This window comes from Schistocerca cancellata, chromosome 4 (genome assembly GCF_023864275.1).
Source record: "Schistocerca cancellata isolate TAMUIC-IGC-003103 chromosome 4, iqSchCanc2.1, whole genome shotgun sequence".
NCBI classification, from domain to species: Eukaryota; Metazoa; Arthropoda; class Insecta; order Orthoptera; family Acrididae; genus Schistocerca; species Schistocerca cancellata.
This window is the reverse complement of record NC_064629.1, coordinates 49,513,772-49,533,458: the sequence shown is the minus strand read 5'-3', so window position 1 is coordinate 49,533,458 and position 19,687 is coordinate 49,513,772. Positions and strand designations below refer to the sequence as shown.

Sequence of the window (19,687 nt, the reverse complement as noted above, 5' to 3'; positions counted from 1 at the left end):
GCACTGAGGATGATGTTGCACGTATGCCAGTCGGTTATGTGACTCTCCACCGCTGGCGTAAGTAACGGTGTGTATGTGGTAGTCGGCTGTATGGTATATGCGTAGTAAGATGGGTCGACGTAGTACTTCACAGAATGGCAGATAGGAGCTATTGCGTTTGACAATATCGTCAGTGTAGTTGCCCGATTTGTTTGTAAATCAACGAGGACTGTCTAGTACATCTACAGGGAGTGGTGTACCATCACAGCCATGTAACACAGGGTAAGAAGAGCGGCTGTCAGAAAGGTCCAAACCTACAAGGAGAGGAAACAAGTATCACACCTAATCAATGACAGCCCGTTTGAAGTTCGTCAGGAATTGTTCCTGTCAGTGAATGCAGGTCCATCGCAACCAGTTCCCCCCACCCGGCATTGCGAGGAGAACTGTACTCAACAGACATATGGAGTTGGGCAACTCGCAGAAGTTCATTTCTCACAATGGCACACAGAGCTACACGCCTTCAGTGATCAAAACAGCAGAGAAACTGTACAGTAGCCGACTGCAGATGTATAGCGTGGTCCGACAAGTCATTTTTCAAATGATGCGAGGCGTCGAGTGCGGCGACGGGCCAGTGGGGCATTCAACTCGCCAACCCGTGTTATGTGGAGGGCTGAACTCAGGCCGGAGATGGGTCTGTGATAATTGGTATGTTCTTCGTTCCATAACTTGAGCGCATTGACTCAGGCTACTGTGACATGAATTAGGATGTTTATTTCAACACTCTCGGTAACCAAGTGCTGCACTTTCTTCTACACCTTCCTGATGAGTAAGTTGTGGATACCCCCGCCATCAAAGATGAACTGTACACGTACGTTCATGGTTTAACGGACACTCGAGCACCCTATGGCACCTAGACTGACATGCTAAATTACCAGTTATTAATTCCATAGGGAAATGTCTGGGACTAAGTATTTGGAACAGCAGGTTACACGTAGTAATCAACATTCCCGCAAATGGGTAGCTCTCTGGGATCTAATCATTAATGAGTGACTTCACTTGTATATGGCATACTTGAAGAAACTTATGGGCACTCTTCCTCGCCAAGTTGAGATCATTATGAAGGCCAGAGGCGGCGTTACACGGGACAGCGCGATGAATCCTAGGCGTGACTATTTTTGGCCGGTGTGTTTATAAACAAGCTGTAAAACTACGAAGAACCACACTGTTATCATATTTTACGTTATTGTACCTGCTTCCAGCAAATGAAACAAATTCCTTAATAGGAATAACGTGCATTTTTATGGCAGTCTCGTACTCATCGACGTATTGCTTCAATAACAGCAGCAGCTGCAACAACAACATTTTTAAGTTTACAATGTTCACATGATTTTCTGCTGCTTCCTGGGTGGATGTTTCAGCATTTTTTACAGGTTCAGAAATACGACTCTTCGTAATAAGGCTGTGGGATAACCATAAACAGACTGAACTAAAGCTGGCAACTGTTATCGAAGTACTGATTGTAACTTATCTTTTCTACAATTCGACCAAATTAAGTCGCTCGAAAGAAAAGGTGTCTGTCAACAAATAATGGACGGTATGCAAGATACGTTTGCGATCAGGAGCTACACACGTAACCCAAGGCTCGTTATTCTATATAAAACAAGGAGGTGTTAGTTTAGAAGGTTGTTCGTTGGACGTATCTACATCTTTTTTGTCTCCAAGAAAAAAATCATATAATGTTATTTATTATCTTATTATCAACAACTGATTTCTGGAGAAAATATTGCGTAGACTAAAAGTATTTCGAGAAAATGTTTCTCTTTTATGAGTGTAAAGACGATGACTACACCTTCGACGAAAATTGATGGTTTACACAAAATTATTTTGCACGTTCATACGAAGATATCGCATCAAAAACATATGTCGTTAACGCTTTACCTTATTCTTAACCAATGAATCACGAATCTTATATTCAGACTGGTGGCAGAAGTGTGATAAGCACATATGTTTGCAACAATCTACCAGCGCATATTAAATCTCTTGAGAAGTTCAAGATTAAATTAAGTAACTTCATATTGGTCAACTCCTTTTACTACATCGAAGAGCAACTCCACAGAAACTCTTAAAATTAGTGTGTTACCACTGCAATATAATTATCTATGGATGTAGGCCAAAAGGCAGATTCCATATTCCCAGATTTCCGAAAAGCATTTGACACGGTGCCCCACTGCAGACTCTTAAAGAAGGTACAGACATACGGCACAAGTTCCCAGATATGTGAGTGGCTCCAAGATTTCTTGAGTAACAGTACCCTGTACGTTGTCCTCGACGGCGAGTGTTCATCAGAGACAAGGTTATCATCAGGAGTGCTCCAGGGAAGTGTGATAAGACTGCTGTTATTTTCTATATACTGTACATAAATGATCTGGCAGACAGGGCGAGCAGTCTGCGGTTTTTTTCTGATGATGCTGTGGTGTGCGGGAAAGTGTCGCAGTTGATAAAAATTGTAAGTTAATGCAGATGAGTAGGAAAAACAATCGAGCAATGTTCGAATACAGCATTAGCAGTGTGCTGCTTGACACAGTCACATCGATTAAATATCTAGTTGTAACTTTGCAAGGCGAGATAAAATGGAACGACCATGTAGGGACTGCATTAGGGAAGGCGATTGGGCAACATCGGTTCACTGGGACAATATTCCATCTGTGGCGCAGACGGAATATAGGACACTAGTGCGACCCATTCTTTAGTACTGCTCGAGTGTTTGGGATTAGCCGGCCGGTGTGGCCGAGCGGTTCTAGGCGCTTCAGTCTGAAACTCTGACGGTCGCAGGTTCGAATCCTGCCTCGGGCATGGATGTGTGTGATGTCCTTAGGTTAGTTAGGTTTAAGTAGTTCTAAGTTTTAGGGGACTGATGACCTCAGATGTTAAGTCCCATAGTGCTCAGAGCCCTTTGAACCATTTTGTTTGGGATTAAAGGAAGACATCGAAGCAGTTCAGACGTGGGCTGCTAGATCGGTTATCGGTAGGTTCGAACAACTCTCAAGTATTACAGAGATGCTTCTGGAACTCTAATAGGAATCCCTGGAAAGGAAGACGACGCGCTTTTCGAGGAACACTATTGAGAAAATTTAGAGAACCGGCATTTGAAGCTGACTGCAGAATACTTCTTCTGTCGCCAACGTACATTTCGCGGAAGGCCCATGAAGATCAGATAAGAGAAATTAGGACTCGTACGGAGGCATATAGACAGCCGTTTTCCCCTCGCTCTGTTTGCCAGTGGAACTGCAAAGGAAATAATTATCAGTGGTACAGGCCACCCTTCCCAACGCGCCGTACGGTGACTTGCGGAGTATGTATGTAAATGTAGATCTTTCGTAATGTTAAGTTATTTTATTTTGTTACACTTTAAAAAATTTACATATTTGGCATCTTTTCTGAACTCACACACCCCTCTCATCGGGATCTGTGGGTTATAATTAATTAAATGAATCTACAGACCATCACTTTAGATATCCATCCGGCATGATGCACTGTGTGGAACGCCGCTCGCGTCCTTATCTTGTTGCAGGTTGTGGCCAGTTAAAGACTGAAGTGTTACTTATGGAAGACACTGGTTTTTTTTTTTAGTGAGCACAGTGCTGTCTGTACTGAAGATGCAATTTTTTCCGGCATCATAGGCATCGAGGAGAAACGAATATATGCACGCACTCAGTGATCAAGAGTGAGGACATCTCGACGTTCCTTCACTACCATGTCAATGACGCCTCTGCCATCCCCTGTTAATGTCACGTTTCGTGATTTGCTTCTGATTTTATGACTGGTTCATTTCTCTTCGCCCCACACTTTTTTTTCGCGTACATCCCTGTGGTAGTATCGCACTCCGTACAGACTGAAACTTTAAGATACGCCAGACCACATTCACGAGACTATTCTCCCCTTTTATGAAGACACATTAGATATTAATGTTCCACACGTCGACGTAATTACCCAGTAAGGCGGTTCTGTGGCTAAGACCCAGGCCCCGCATTTGGGATGACCAGGCTTTAAATCCCGTCCGGCCATCCAGACTTAGAACGTCGTTGTTTCTTCAGATCTCTGTGGGTAAATGTGATGACGATTCCTCTGAAATGAACATTGTCTATTTCCTTTCCCAATCTTCTCCAGATCTCGCTTGCACTCCGTCTCTAACGACCTCGTCATAGACGGGATGATAAACCCTATTACTCCTTTCCTTTGTCGAGATAGAGACAGAGCGAAAGCTCGGATAGGAAAAGAGTGTGAAGGAAATCGGCCATGGCCTTGCTGACGGAAACATTCCCTCATTCGCCTCAAACGATTTACAGAAAGATAAGGCTAAACCTTGCTCCTTTCAAAAACCAATCCTTGCACCTCCCCGCTCATTATCCCCTCCGTTCATTCTAATTTGATAAACATTTCGCACATTCTTACGTCGACAAATGTAGATAGTTTCCAACGGTCGTCTATGGGCCTCTGTAGGTTTCAGAGACTTTCTAAACCTCGATTATAAAGCTGTGACAGAGGGCACCAAGTAGAACAAACATCTGGAGACGTTTAGGGGCCAATATGTAAAACAATGTATTCCGCTCTCTCGCGTAGGCTGGGTGTAAGGCCGGTATTACACTATCAAATTTCTTTGTCAAAGTTTGATCAAAGATGTGATCAAATATTCCGTTAAATATATTTGACAAAGATCTTTGACGTAGCGCTGTGACAGAGGGCACCAATTAGAACAAACATCTGGAGACGTTTAGGGGCCAATATGTAAAATGATGTATTCCGCTCTCTCGCGTAGGCTGGGTGTAAGGCCGATATTACACTATCAAATTTCTTTGTCAAAGTTTGATCAGAGATGTGATAAAATATTCCGTTAAATATATTTGACAAAGATCTTTGACGTAGCGCTAGAAGGGGTATTGCACTGTCATCATATTTTTCGTCAAAGTTCAAGATGGCTGACAACAACAACCTGTTATTAACCGCAGCAGTTGCATGTACCACAATTTCACTGTGTGCACATGCGGAAGAGAAGCGGGGAAAAAAAGGAAACATACCTGGGTGAAGCCGTGGGTTTTACGACGACACGATAAAAGCATTCAACAAAACTTGTTACTTGAGCTTATAGTGGAGGACGTCAAGTCGTACATCAATTACTTAAGAATAGATGAGCATACATTTCTGTATGTGCTCAGTCAAGTGTATCCTCATATCACAAAGCACAACATTCACTTAAGAACTGCTACATCTGCAGAAGACAGGCTCACTGTAACACTCCGATTCCTTGCTACAGGAGAGGGTTAGGTTAGGTTAGGTTTGGTCAGGTCAGGTCTCCAATCTTCTTAATCGATTCTTGTATTCAGGGTGCCTCACGTTGTAAAGCGCCTCATCAGCTTCATACATCTCTATTAATTTTGTAGTTGTCGGCACACACCAATTGTATTTACCGGCAATGTTTATAAAAACACTACAGACGACAGAACGCTGCAGCGATGCTAGCGCTCCATATGGTAACATGTCACATTGCAGTGAACAGAAGACAAGCGACTTCTTTGATCAGATCTACAGCGAGGCCCTAGATTTGATGAAATATTGGATGACGTTTGAAAAAGTTCCCTATTACACCATCAAATATCTTTAACAAAGATTTTTTACAAAGAAATTTGATAGTGTAATACCGGCCTAAGTGGTGTAATAATTTACTGTGGCTCTGGTAGCATTCGTGGTCACGTTGCATACTCTGTCTCTCTTCCGCCTCTGACGGTTTGAATCTCATTCTACAGCCCGGTCCACACGCAACGATCTGTCTGCGCAGACATCGGCGCAGATGTTTGTACATGCAAATGATCGCTGCAAATATGTGTGTTCACACGACACAAACCCCAATCTACTACTCGCCCGCCATCTGTCGGTGTAGAAAAGAAATATCAGTGGCAAACGACTACGCTCCCCGTAAACGTCAACAATTTAATTCAGTTATTTTGAAATATAGAAATAGAGGAAGTTCTGTTGTGGTCTGTGTTCGCAACTTGTGTTGCAAAAAACATTCAGACCAACCGCAGGAAACAGCGGTCAAAATGGTGTAGACAGTGGCTGCTAAAGCGAAAGCAGTTTTCTCACGTAAATTTACTGCGAGAGTTGCAGGGCGAACCTATTTTGTTTTACATTACCTCGTGTTCCATTTCCTCGCACATTGACACTCCAATTTCATCTTCAATTGTGCTCCTGCTTGGTCTTGGTGTTTCCTGATCCCTAAGAAAGCCAATCAGATCAAAATACCATAACTTTGGCTGGTATACTTGATCTACTCCTACACCAGATCTTCTAAATTTCTGAACTTTGGATAATTCTTTTCGGAAAACAGTTCGCTGACAGACTTAATCTACTTGACTTGCCTTCATGAACTCATCCTTCAGGACAGTGTAAATAGCTTCACTCACTCAACGCTTGTTTCGATATTGCAGTTGAAAATTCCAAATCCTTGTAGCTCCTTCCTGTTGCTAGGAATCTTAATGTTACCTCCAGCTGTTCATGAGGAGAAATTGCCCTTCTCACACAAGTATTTTTTTCTCATAATATGAGGAGTTTCAAGCTTTAAGAGATAATTATAAGTTTCGACATCCATCCGCAAATAATTTCGCCAGTTCGCAACGAATTTATATTTGTTATTACTGTTTCTCTGTTTACCGAGGCGTCAACTGCCCGCAATTTTTCAATTAGAGCATTGTATGCTGCCGTCTTTTTGTCTCGGTCACTACATTCTTTACTTTTAATCTTCCACAAACATGGGTGGTTTCTATATATTTCAATGAATTCACTTACAAACTCTCGAGAACACAGACGAGTATCAGCCATTTTAATGGCCTGTGCGCACAAATACAAACACTAGACTGAGCAAACAGCGGTTTCGCGCCAGATTTGCGGCGATCTCCTGTCCACACGCTCCAACTTGTCTGCGCAGATGTGGTTTGAACCCACAGATTTGAGAGGTTTCGCTCAAACCTCCAACTCCAACTTCCGGGTTTGCACACACCTCAGGTTGGTGCAAATCTTCTGTCCACACGCAACGATCTGTCTGCGCAGATGTGATGTGCGCAGACATTTGCGCAGACAGATCGTTGCGTGTGGACGGGCCTTACTACTAGTGTTAGAAATGAGAATTATTGGCGCATTGCTGTGATAATTACACGTTACTTACCTGCGGCTGAGAAGGAATAGGAATTTTGCTGTCGTCATCTCATATACACGCATGAATCCTATGGATTATAGACTTTCAAGAATATTATATTGTATCGAAAGGTTTTTCAAGTTACTGTGAAAGCTGATGAGCTGTTTCATTATTTGGAATGTCCAGTGCATAAACTAATTCTTTTACATCAACTCACAGACAAACGTTCAGTCCATGTAAATGGACTGTACCCATCTGTCCCTGTGCAGATCTCAAGCAATGTACATAAATGCCCTGGAGCCACTTGCTGATTAAAGCAAACGATTCTTCTTCTTACCTGAGGCACAGTCTGTTGGAAGGAAGATTGGGTTTAACGTCCCACCGACATTGAGGTCATTAGAGACGGAGCACAAGCTCGGATTTTTTCAAGGATGGGGAAGGAAATCGGCAGTACCCTTTTAAAGGAACCATCACGTCATTTGCCTGAAGCGATTTAGGGAAATCACGGAAAATCTAAATCTGGATGGCTAGAAGCGGGTTTGAACCGTCCTCTTCTAGAATGCGAGTCCAGTGTGCAAACCACTGCGCCACATCCTCGATAGTCTGTTGGAAGTCAGGAAGAGTTCATAGCAGGTCGACTTATTTCAGTAATATCACATAAAATATCCTATAAATAAAACCACAAAAACGAATAATTACTGGAAACAGGTTTTACTTACTTTGTCATTAATTTGTTAGGAGAAGCAGGTCACTTCACTAGTCTTGCTAGGTATTTTGAAACAGTATGTATTCTAAGAAATTATACTTAACGTTTGCAGCCTGTTGCAATAGTCTCCCAATTTACTTCATGAATTTGGTGAAAACTTTGGGTTTCGTTTCTTCGATAATAATTCATTACAACTCAAACGATGTATCTGTTAATCCCTTTCTACGTGAGCGACGTCCTGGTCAAAATCGACAACTCGAGCTGGGCGCGCATCACGTGCCTACGTAAACAACAACCGCCAAGCACGTCAGGAATGGGTGTCGATGTCAGCGATCAACTGACGCTGCCCACTATCCTGAACATGCTCGAGGCCCACGACAAAGACAGGTAGTGGCGTGTACGTCAGAGCACTTTTCACTTCACTACAGGACTTACGAGTGCCAGCAGCTATCTCCGGCGGGGAGCGAGTAACTATTTCACACGAATTTCATAATTCTTGACTGCGTATTTAAATGCATGCGAGTTCTCGACAGCAATACAAAATTAAGACCTTTAGTAGGCACCTTTTCAATTAAATATTGATTTCCCGTAGGCCCTGCACGGAATCGAGCTTTCACAAAGTCGGCGACAAGTCGACTAGTGTGACATCACAAGTTCGGTGCAGGGCCCGGATATCTCGTTGGTCGGGGGGCGGCCGGTGATATGTTGCAGTCAGCGCATGAGCAAAAAAAAGGTATTGCGGCGTCGTCTGCCAACATCCCAACTTAACCTACTCTCTCCACACTCACTCGTGTTATAGGAGTGAATTTTGTGCTTCTTTGTCTCCTTAATCCTTGTTTTATTGGTTGCTTTGTTTTCGTAGCGCACTGCACAGCTTTCACGAGGTTTCGATATTTTCCTTATTAGTGTTCGCCTACACGAGAGACGAAGTCAAATATCTGGAAGCGAAAACATATTTAGGTTCTGCAATACCTGGACAATGAAATTTCCTATGCCGTACATACAGGGTGTTTCAAAAATGACCGGTATATTTGAAACGGCAATACAAACTAAACGAGCAGCGATAGAAATACACCGTTTGTTGCAATATGCTTGGGACAACAGTACATTTTCAGGCAGACAAACTTTCGAAATTACAGTAGTTACAATTGTCAACAACAGATGGCGCTGCGATCTGGGAAACTCTATAGTACGATATTTTCCACATATCCACCATGTGTAGCAATAATATGGCGTAGTCTCTGAATGAAATTACCCGAAACCTTTGACAACGTGTCTGGCGGAATGGCTTCACATGCAGATGAGATGTACTGCTTCAGTTGTTCAATTGTTTCTGGATTCTGGCGGTACATCTGGTCTTTCAAGTGTCCCCACAGAAAGAAGTCACAGGGGTTCATGTCTGGCGAATAGGGAGACCAATCCACGCTGCCTCCTGTATGTTTCGGATAGCCCAAAGCAATCACACGATCATCGAAATATTCATTCAGGAAATTAAAGACGTCGGCCGTGCGATGTGGCCGGGCACCATCTTGCATAAACCACGAGGTGTTCGCAGTGTCGTCTAAGGCAGTTTGTACCGCCACAAATTCACGAAGAATGTCCAGATAGCGTGATGCAGTAATCGTTTCGGATCTGAAAAATGGGCCAATGATTCCTTTGGAAGAAATGGCGGCCCAGACCAGTACTTTTTGAGGATGCAGGGACGATGGGACTGCAACATGGGGCTTTTCGGTTCCCCATATGCGCCAGTTCTGTTTATTGACGAAGCCGTCCAGGTAAAAATAAGCTTCGTCAGTAAACCAAATGCTGCCCACATGCATATCGCCGTCATCAATCCTGTGCACTATATCGTTAGCGAATGTCTCTCGTGCAGCAATGGTAGCGGCGCTGAGTGGTTGCCGCGTTTGAATTATGTATGGATAGAGGTGTAAACTCTGGCGCATGAGACGATATGTGGACGTTGGCGTCATTTGGACCGCAGCTGCAACACGGCGAACGGAAACTCGAGGCCGCTGTCGGATCACCTGCTGCACTAGCTGCGTGTTGCCCTCTGTGGTTGCCGTATGCGGTCGCCCTACCTTTCCAGCACGTTCATCCGTCACGTTCCCAGTCCGTTGAAATTTTTCAAACAGATCCTTTATTGTATCGCTTTTCGGTCCTTTGGTTACATTAAACCTCCGTTGAAAACTTCGTCTTGTTGCAACAACACTGTGTTCTAGGCGGTGGAATTCCAACACCAGAAAAATCCTCTGTTCTAAGGAATAAACCATGTTGTCCACAGCACACTTGCACGTTGTGAACAGCACACGCTTACAGCAGAAAGACGACGTACAGAATGGCGCACCCACAGACTGCGTTGTCTTCTTTATCTTTCACATCACTTGCAGCGCCATCTGTTGTTGAAAATTGTAACTACTGTAATTTCGAAAGTTTGTCCGCCTGAAAATGTACTGTTGCCCCAAGCATATTGCAACAAACGGTGTATTTCTATCGCTGCTCGTTTAGTTTTTATTGCCGTTTCAAATATACCGGTCATTTTTGAAACACCCTGTAAATACGGAAATATGTAGATAACAGTTTTTATGAGGATTACTTCAACAATGAAAAGTCAGATATACTGAACGAGAAAAATAATTTTTGACGTTATTAGAAAGAAAATAAGGTACAAATGGTACTATGTACTACATTCTAAATATTTTGTGCTAAATGTGTACGTAAATATTTTACGAAACAAATAAAAGTCGATGTTTTGATGTTTAAGCGATGTTTGTAACATTATTTTATTTATTTATTTATTTATTTATGCATTTATTTTACCTGGCAAGATTAGGGCCTTCAGGCCCTCTCTTACACCTAACCAGGCATACTCAGATTCAACAAATTTCAGTTTCTACAGAACATTAAGGACATATAACGTGTTATACAGTATTAATGTTACAGAAAAAATTAGAGATTATAAAAGTACTACAATGATAATTATAACAATCAAAAAGTAATTATAATAATCAAGAATAATAATAATAGTAATGACTATGTATAGGAAAGTGAACATATTTTTTCTTTTATGAATGTCAGTCCTATTGCTAGTTGGGAATTTTCTCGTTATATTCTTGCAGCTTGTGAGTTATTCTCATCAAGCAGAGACATAAGACGATAGAATGGGGTGAAAGAGATATAGAAAAGGTAGATAAGTTTAGCTCTCAGCAGTGTGGATAAATTGCCATACGACCTTTGTCAAGAACATCCACTGTAAATTTTACTGTAGTCATTAGTAAACTCTGTTATGATTGTTATTGTCTTAATTTTGTTACCATATTTCAAATTTTTTCGGGAAGCGTGTGTGTGTCTGGAGATTAAAGGTAATCGCTGAGGGTTACTTTCAACTTTAAGGCCCAATCTATTTCTGTGAAGCCTTTTTACACGATCTACTTTCTAATCTCAACTAACTAGTCGACATAAGTGAGTCTACTGCAGCGTCCCTAACGTTTCATTACTGTATTGAGTTTCGTCTGCTTCTGGTGGTCGTTTTCGTTTACACGTCAGCGCCAAAATTGTGTGTGTTGCGACAGCTGTCTGCTGTGCAGTTTGGTACCTGAACGGTGAAAGTGAGGTTACGAGGGGCTATTCTTTTTACGAACAAATCGGAATATAGTAACAAAATGTAGGAACAAGCAAAGATAATAGAGTTTATTAGTAACCAAAACAAAATTCGTAATGGATGTTCTCGTGAAAGGTGGTGTGGTAAATTCCCTACGCTCATGAGAAGCGAAACATTGGAGCAATGTTTATGACGCAGTAAATAGCGCCTTTTTACTTTATCCTTTGTTTCTTGTTATCTGGCTAAGTACAAATATTATAGAAAATTATTTCTCTCGTCAAATAAATCTGACTTTTTCACTGTTGAAGTAACTGTCATTAAAACACGTTTATCTGTTCAATTGTTTATTTATGCATAGTGTAGGCTTTTTCTCTGTAAAACGTAATTACCTTTTTAGTTTCTGGTATTTCTTTTCTATTGCAGATCCCTAATTATAAAAATACCACGACCTCGCCTAATCTTTTCAATGTGTCGCGAAAACGAAGTAAACAACAGAATACAGGCGAGAAAGCTGAAAATTTCTTTCTATAATAGGAGTGAACTCGATCTGAACAGGCTAACTTCAGATGTTAGGAGACGCCGCCACAGTCCCCTGTTTCTACGCATGCGCAGTGTGCAGCTTTCTTTGATATTTAGTACTCCACTCTTGCCACAAACTATAGATCACTCAAGTCACAGACACACTTGTGACGTGGCTGGCTGCTGGCACGAAAGGCGCACGCACTTCGTGTAGTCGACTTTGACAGGAGTGTCACCCGCGTGGAACGGGCTCGAAGCCGTCGTTTGAGATTTATTTAACGACGTTGCCTTTAAGACATCTCGTCGTCCATTTGATTGGTTTACGACTCTGTCATCACGAGTGCCGCCAATGAGCGGACGCGGCAATAAGCAGCCGTCACTGTCGTGCCGTTGCTCGTCCTCGGTTGTCCGCTATGACGAACGAGTCGTGCGCCTAGGTTACTCGCCTGCCGTCGCCGCCAAGGCCGCACCAAAGCCGAGAAATCGCCGCCTGCTGCGAGCCGCGGTCGTCACCGCTGGGGTCGATGCCTTGTCAGACGCACGAGCCAACTGCACCGGCGCGCTGACACGAATTGCGCTGCACTCACACTAATGAGACGCTACCATTCGTGCCGTGAGTTAGAATTCCAATGTTCGGACGCTTCTACCCTGAATATACGAGGAGAATTCGTAACAATTTTAATTATCGCATCGGAAAAATAAAGTCACCTAATTAATTTTCGTTTGTTTGCAGGTACATACCTGCTGACCTGGTACACTGACATCCTCATGCCAAAGTACCGTAGCACGCCACTAGAGGAGTCACAATAAAATGGTGTCGCACATCGATAGGGTGGAATATCGTGCTGTAATTCGTTTTCGGAAATAGCAAAATTGTTGCAGCTATTTCAGGCCAATCCAGGCTACCAAATAACTACTTCGGCATGGCTTGACACAATAACCACAAACAAACAGAATCACGTAACATTATTTTTTCGAGGTGATAATTAAAATTTTGTGACCACACCTCGTACAAGGGGAATTTGAAATGTTCTTGGCCAAGCGTAGAGGTGGCTTCAGTGGCGCGCTAGATGTCTAAAATACCTTGCTGGGCACATTATTTTACTGACGTTGGGGAGTCTAGCTGCAACAGTAACAGGCGAGTATTAAAAGGACTCTGTTGTGAAGCCATAGTTCATCTGTATAACGGTATCAGTTCGGAAAATATGACCCACCAGTTGTCCAGATGTGTGCTTTATTTAATTTAAAGACACAGCATATTTTGAAAAGACGTGAGCCTGTGGTGTCACCGCCAGACACCACACTTGCTAGGTGGTAGCTTTAAATCGGCCGCTGTCCATTAGTACATGTCGGACCCGCGTGTCGCCACTGTCAGTGATCGCAGACCGAGCGCCACCGCACGGCAGGTCTAGAGAGACGTACTAGGACTCGTCCCCAGTTGTATGACGACTTTGCTAGCGACTACACTGACGAAGCCTTTCTCTCATTTGCCGAGAGATAGTTAGAATAGCCTTCAGCTAAGTCCATGGCTACGACCTAGCAAGGCGCCATTAACCATTTCTAGAGAGAGTCTCACTTGTATCATCAAGAATGCTGTATACAAATGATGGATTAAAGTTAAGTATTCCAGCAGCTACGTACTTTTCTGTATAGCATTCATTACGTATCCTGTTTCAGACCTAGCGACACCTGCGTGAGTTGACGCGTGCATTTCGGCCTCCTCTTGCAACACAGTGTTGGCTCTTCTGCCAACACTACAGACCCCATCATCAAGTTCTTAAAAATACTATGCCATGCTATAATCATAAATGGAATCGTGTCTTTCTAAAATAAGTTGCGTTTCTAAATTAAATACAGCACACATCTAGGCAACTGGTGCGTTATATTCTTCATACTGCTAAAGTTCTTTCGGTAAATTGTTGTTTAGAGGCGAGGTATCACTTCCGGATCCTGCGCCTTTGCGCAAGAAGACTGCAAATTTCCTTGTCATTTGCTGTGTAGAATGCTTTCGCTCCCACAAAACGCCTGATGAGGCCAGTCCTCCGTAGATAATTAACTGATGAAAGGTGCATACTTGATCATATATTAGTAGGGGAAGGAGGTATGTGTAACGTTCTTTCAGTTATGTTAGTGCCAATGTTGCAGGAGTTGGTTCATAGGAAACAACATTGCTCATTTCTGTTTCATTAATTTCAATTACTGTACCTGTCTCTGACATTTCACTTGCAATCATTTCTCTCTCTTAATCGTCTTTAAATATAGTAAACTTGTAACATCCCAAAGTGCAGCACGCCACAATGTGGATCGCGGTTACGTCATGTCAGTCCGGTAGGCGCTGCCCCACACACCTCAAGTTCGAGGCTATGTGCAAGCCACGTGCCTCACTTATTGGCCAGCATCGCGCACACGACACACCGCGTCTGTTTCACATTTTTATGCGGCTGCTGTTATGAGCGGCACTGTATCTACCTTCATTTCATTCCTCCCCGTCTCTCAGCACAGTACTGGTAAAGCGAAATGTGTACGAATGCTAGTACGAGTTTCAACTTAACGGGGTTTGAAAAGAAAAATACATAAAATTCACCCATTTTCTATAGATTACGAAAAGGCCTGCGTCGTTTCGCATAAATTTATGTTTGACAGAGACGGCTATGAAACTGAAGATACATCTTCGATAACGGGCTTGAACAAGTGCAGGCAGCTGGACAGGTACACCGAGAAATTTCAACAAATAATGCGAAGAACATAATGATGGCTTACTGTTTCACTTCTTTTGGGTCCGTAAACTGGCAGTTTTCCAAATCAAAATTGTATAACTGGTTACACAGGGGAAAGATTTTAATAAACAAAGGTGAAAGTCAATGGCGTACTTTATAATTCTGAAGACGAACTACAAAAATCGATTCATCTTTTAAACGTAATTGGAAAGGATTGTAATTCTGAGACAGCATTATATAAAACTGAGGCTCGCTGTGTGTTTTGGTTTCATGAAACGAACTCTGCTGCAACTGTTCGGCTTGAATTTCACACCGAATACGCTAAAGAACCTCCAAGCAGGCCTACAATTTACTCTTGGCGCAAGAACGTTGTCGAGATGGGTTGTTCACTACGACACAATAAATCAGCAAGTCGCCGTGTTGATGATTACATCGAACTGGTTAGGGACAGCTTTGTCCGCAGTCAACAAAAATCAGCGCGACATGCGTCTCGCGAGACTGGCATTCCACAAAGGTTATTTGGAGAGTACTGCGTAGACGTGTACACTTGAAACCATACAGGTCCACAATGACACAGCACAGTAGTGATGCAAATAAGATGGCTCGTGGGGAATTCCGTGCGGAAATGTTGCCTCGGATAGAGGACGAAGAGATATTCTTGAACACAATAATGTTTAGCGATAAGTCAAAATTTCAAATCTGTGGCACAGTGAATGTGGGGCAGCGAAGCTCCCCATACAACCCTAGAACACGTTCGTGACAGGCCCAAATTTTCTGGGTGATCAAAAAGTCAGTATAAATTTGAAAACTGAGTAGATCACGGAATAATGTAGATAGAGAGGTACAAATTGACACACATGCTTGGAATGACATGGGGTTTTATTAGAACCAAAAAATACAAACGTTCAAAAAATGTCCGACAGATGGCGCTTAATCTGATCAGAATAGTAATAATTAGCATAACAAAGTAAGACAAAGCAAAGATGAGGTTGTTTACAGGAAATGCTCAATATGTCCACCATCATTCCTCAACAATAGCTGTAGTCGAGGAATAGTGTTGTGAACAGCACTGTAAAGCATGTCCGGAGTTATGGTGAGGCATTGGCGTCGGGGCCGGCCGAAGTGGCCGTGCGGTTAAAGGCGCTGCAGTCTGGAACCGCCCGACCGCTACGGTCGCAGGTTCGAATCCTGCCTCGGGCATAGATGTTTGTGATGTCCTTAGGTTAGTTAGGTTTAAGTAGTTCTATGTTCTAGGGGACTAATGACCTCAGCAGTTGAGTCCCATAGTGCTCAGAGCCATTGGCGTCGGATGTTGTCTTTCAGCATCCCTAGAGATGTCTGTCGATCACGATACACTTGCGACTTCAGGTAACCCCAAAGCCAATAAACGCACGGACTGAGGTCTGGGGACCTGGCAGGCCAAGCATTACGAAAGTGGCGGCTGAGCACACGATCATTACCAAACGACGCGCGCAAGAGATCTTTCACGCGTCTGTCAATATGGGGTGTTTCTTTTTGGTTCTCATAAAACCCCATGTCATTTCAAGCATGTGTGTCAATTTTTACCTCTCTATCTACATTAGCCGGCCGCGGTGGTCTAGCGGTTCTGGCGCTGCAGTCCGGAACCGCGGGACTGCTACGGTCGCAGGTTCGAATCCTGCCTCGGGCATGGGTGTGTGTGATGTCCTTAGGTTAGTTAGGTTTAAGTAGTTCTAAGTTCTAGGGGACTTATGACCTAAGATGTTGAGTCCCATAGTGCTCAGAGCCATTTGAACCATTTTTTTCTATCTACATTACTCCGTGGTTTATTAAGTTTTCAAATTTATACTGACTTTTTGATCACCCGGTATATCTTGTGTGCTTAGCACGCTGAAAGTGTACGGCCCTTTATTCTTCATGGAGAAAAATGTCACTGGTATTATGTATTTGGATATGCTGCAAAACTTTTTAACTCCACAAATAGATGAATGTTACCGATATGGGATGGTTTACTACCACCAAGACGGTGCACCACCTCATTTCCTCACGAAAGTTCGAGGTTTCCTCGGTAATCGCTTCCCAGGTCGGTGGATTAGGCGTGAAGGGCTAATCGCATGGCTATCTTTCTCCTCAGACTGGACATCACTGGATTTCTTTCTGTGCGGTTTCATTAAATACCGTGTGTATGTTCCTCCCTTACCAAATAACTTAGCTGACGTGATAAATCGTTACAAAAGTAACGCCCGATCTGTTGCAATGAGTGTGGGAAGAAGTCGATTGCCGATGGGATGTTTGCCCCATCACAAATGGTAGTCACATCGAACCAAAATGACACTTGACACTTTTATGTGAAACTTGAGGTTGTTTGCTACAAAATGACACCTCTACCGATTCTGTAAGATATTCCAATAAATTTCTCTATAATTGCAAAGTTGTAAAGCTCTTTTTGACTCACTCGGTAGATTGTGCGGATCAGCATAATGCCAATTTGCGCAGCCCAGCTACAAAATGGTTCAAATGGCTCTGAGCACTATGGGACTTAACATCTGTGGTCATCAGTCCCCTAGAACTTAGAACTACTTAAACCTAACTAACCTAAGGACATCACACACATCCGTGCCCGAGGCAGGATTCGAACCTGCGACCGTAGCGGTCGCGCGTTCCAGACTGAAGCGCCTAGAACCGCTCGGCGACAACGGCCGGCCAGGAACAGCAGAGGGCCTATGACACTACCTTGCGGAACGCCAGATATCACTTCTGTTCTACTCGATGATTTACCGTCTATCACTACTAACTGTGACATCTTTGTAAGACTAATTAAAAATAACAAAGTTATTATTTCTTAGCAATTGCGATAGAATGATTTGTGATGCCTTTCGAGGTGCGACAGTGTGCCTCAGTGTTCGTAAAACCGGGAGCGAATGCTTGCGGCCCTGTGAGCGTGGCTGTTGTCGCCTTGGAAAAAGGGAGTGTCATCAGCATACTCATTATTAGATGTAAATGAAAGGGCAACACTCGGTCGCTGAGAAAGTCGAAATAAACATCCTCGTTCATGTTTACAGGGCAGTCCCATAGTACGGTATGAAAAACGCTCGCAAAACGTCACAGAAGCACCTCCGGGTTGAAGATGAGATGCGTAGATTGAATAACTTATGGGGATATACTGAATAGAATGGCGGAGAAAAGAACTTCATGGCACAACTTGTGTAGAAGATGGAATTGGTTGATAGGACACATCCATCTGTAGAGGGAGACCAAGGCTTGATTGAATACACTGCGCACGTTCAAATGCAGGTTGCAGCGGTTATTCAGAGGTGAAGAGGCTTGCAAAGGATAGGCTAATGTTGAGATCTGCACCAAACCAGTTTCCGGACTGAAGACCATAACAACAAAAACATTATGTGATGTAAAACTTAACGACTAAAAATAAAATTGTAACCGAAGAACAAGCAACATAAGCTCAAGGGCAATAAATAGTCAAGTTCACCCTAATGGTGTGTAACACTTCTTCCATGGGTCCCTATAAGAGAGGGAGTTCACTGTGCAATGGGCAACATGTTTAAATGTCGCAGACACCAATGTCAGATCATTACAACCACAGCAGTTCGCATCCATGGTAACAGCCTGAAAAACTTGTAAGTGTGTTGCAGAGTTATGTTGAGAAATAACTCTTAGTACAAAAGTTCGATACGTTGCGTCGTCTCCGAGTTAATTAGCATTGAACTTAGCCAATCAGGCCGTTGCGCACGCAAAATTCAAGCGGCCTTCCAGATACAATAATGTCAGTTGTTCTCATAGCACACAAGACTGCTCAGCCTTTGGTAACGGTTCTATACTTACTACCTCCCTTGCCCAATTTTTATATCGCTCTCTTGTTCGGTTTTAGAAAACCTAACGAAGAACACGTTTGGCGGGCCGTTTGAATTTGCGCGTGAAAACCGCCTAATTGACTGACTTCAATGTTAATTAAATCGGAAACGGCACAATGTGTCGAATTTTTTCTTATGAGCACAACTCACCCTGCAACACCCTTACATGCTTTTCAGACCACCCTGTAGCCCTGTGTTTGCTACATCAAATGTATTCGTGCTTCAGTATTTCGTCACAACCTGTACTCGTACACACATTATGTAATTACCGTACAGGGGAGGAAATTTTAAGTGAAAGCCGCTACCTGGTATCGGCTGATAAATACAATATTGCAGTGCCTATGTGGTTAAGAAGGACGATGCAATGTTGTTCCTTAGGACATGCACTCATATCCGTAGTAACAGGCTCTGCGGCGGCTACAGCCGTTATCAAATACATGAACCACATTCGCATATCCGGAGGAATATTGCATCGTTCTTCGTAACAACACAGGCACTGCAATATCCTGTGTCGGCGAGTTTGCGTGAATACCGTCTCCAACGTTAGATTAGTTTTGCAACCAGACCAAGAAATCTTTAATGACGTTCGAATCCAAGATTTTTCGAGTCAACCCAGAAATTACACACAGTACTACAAACATAAACATGTGGGACGCCTTGGAAATAACCGACTCCAAATCAACTAATCGTACGGACTCGTCACAGAGAGAAACTGAATATTATTTATCGCACATCATAATCATAAACAAAATTTAAGACTTTTCATCCACACTGTTGAAGCTATTTCACTTACCAAAAACATGAGAATTACGAACAACAAAAACATGAGTATCAATGAAATCGGACCTGAAATGCGTGACAGCGTGTCTCTGATTCGATAGATACACAGAAAAAGTTTTACACTGCTCCTTATGGTGTAACAAAACATTATCTATAGCGTAATAACGTAGTTACATTATTAGTGTGAAACATTAATACTTTATTTGTATCACTACTCGTCAGATGTAACATAAAATATGTTTCTCTGATGGCTCTTTCTTGATGAGTAACCTTTTGTTCATGATCGTACATAACTACAAAATTAGCAATACTAGTAAATAACTTTGTAAACGCATGTATAGACGTTCAGTTTAT

General features: G+C 42.8%; 1 protein-coding gene and 1 non-coding gene across 2 annotated transcripts in view; both read left to right on the top strand.

Annotated features, from left to right (window-relative positions):
* LOC126183379 (mucin-17-like) overlaps positions 1-19,687 on the top strand; it is a 269,856-nt gene that overhangs the window by 203,794 nt on the left and 46,375 nt on the right. The gene's annotated exons all lie outside the window — the stretch shown is intronic.
* On the top strand, positions 2,757-2,832 carry Trnaf-gaa (transfer RNA phenylalanine (anticodon GAA)). The gene has a single exon. It is a non-coding gene; the product is annotated as a tRNA-Phe (tRNA).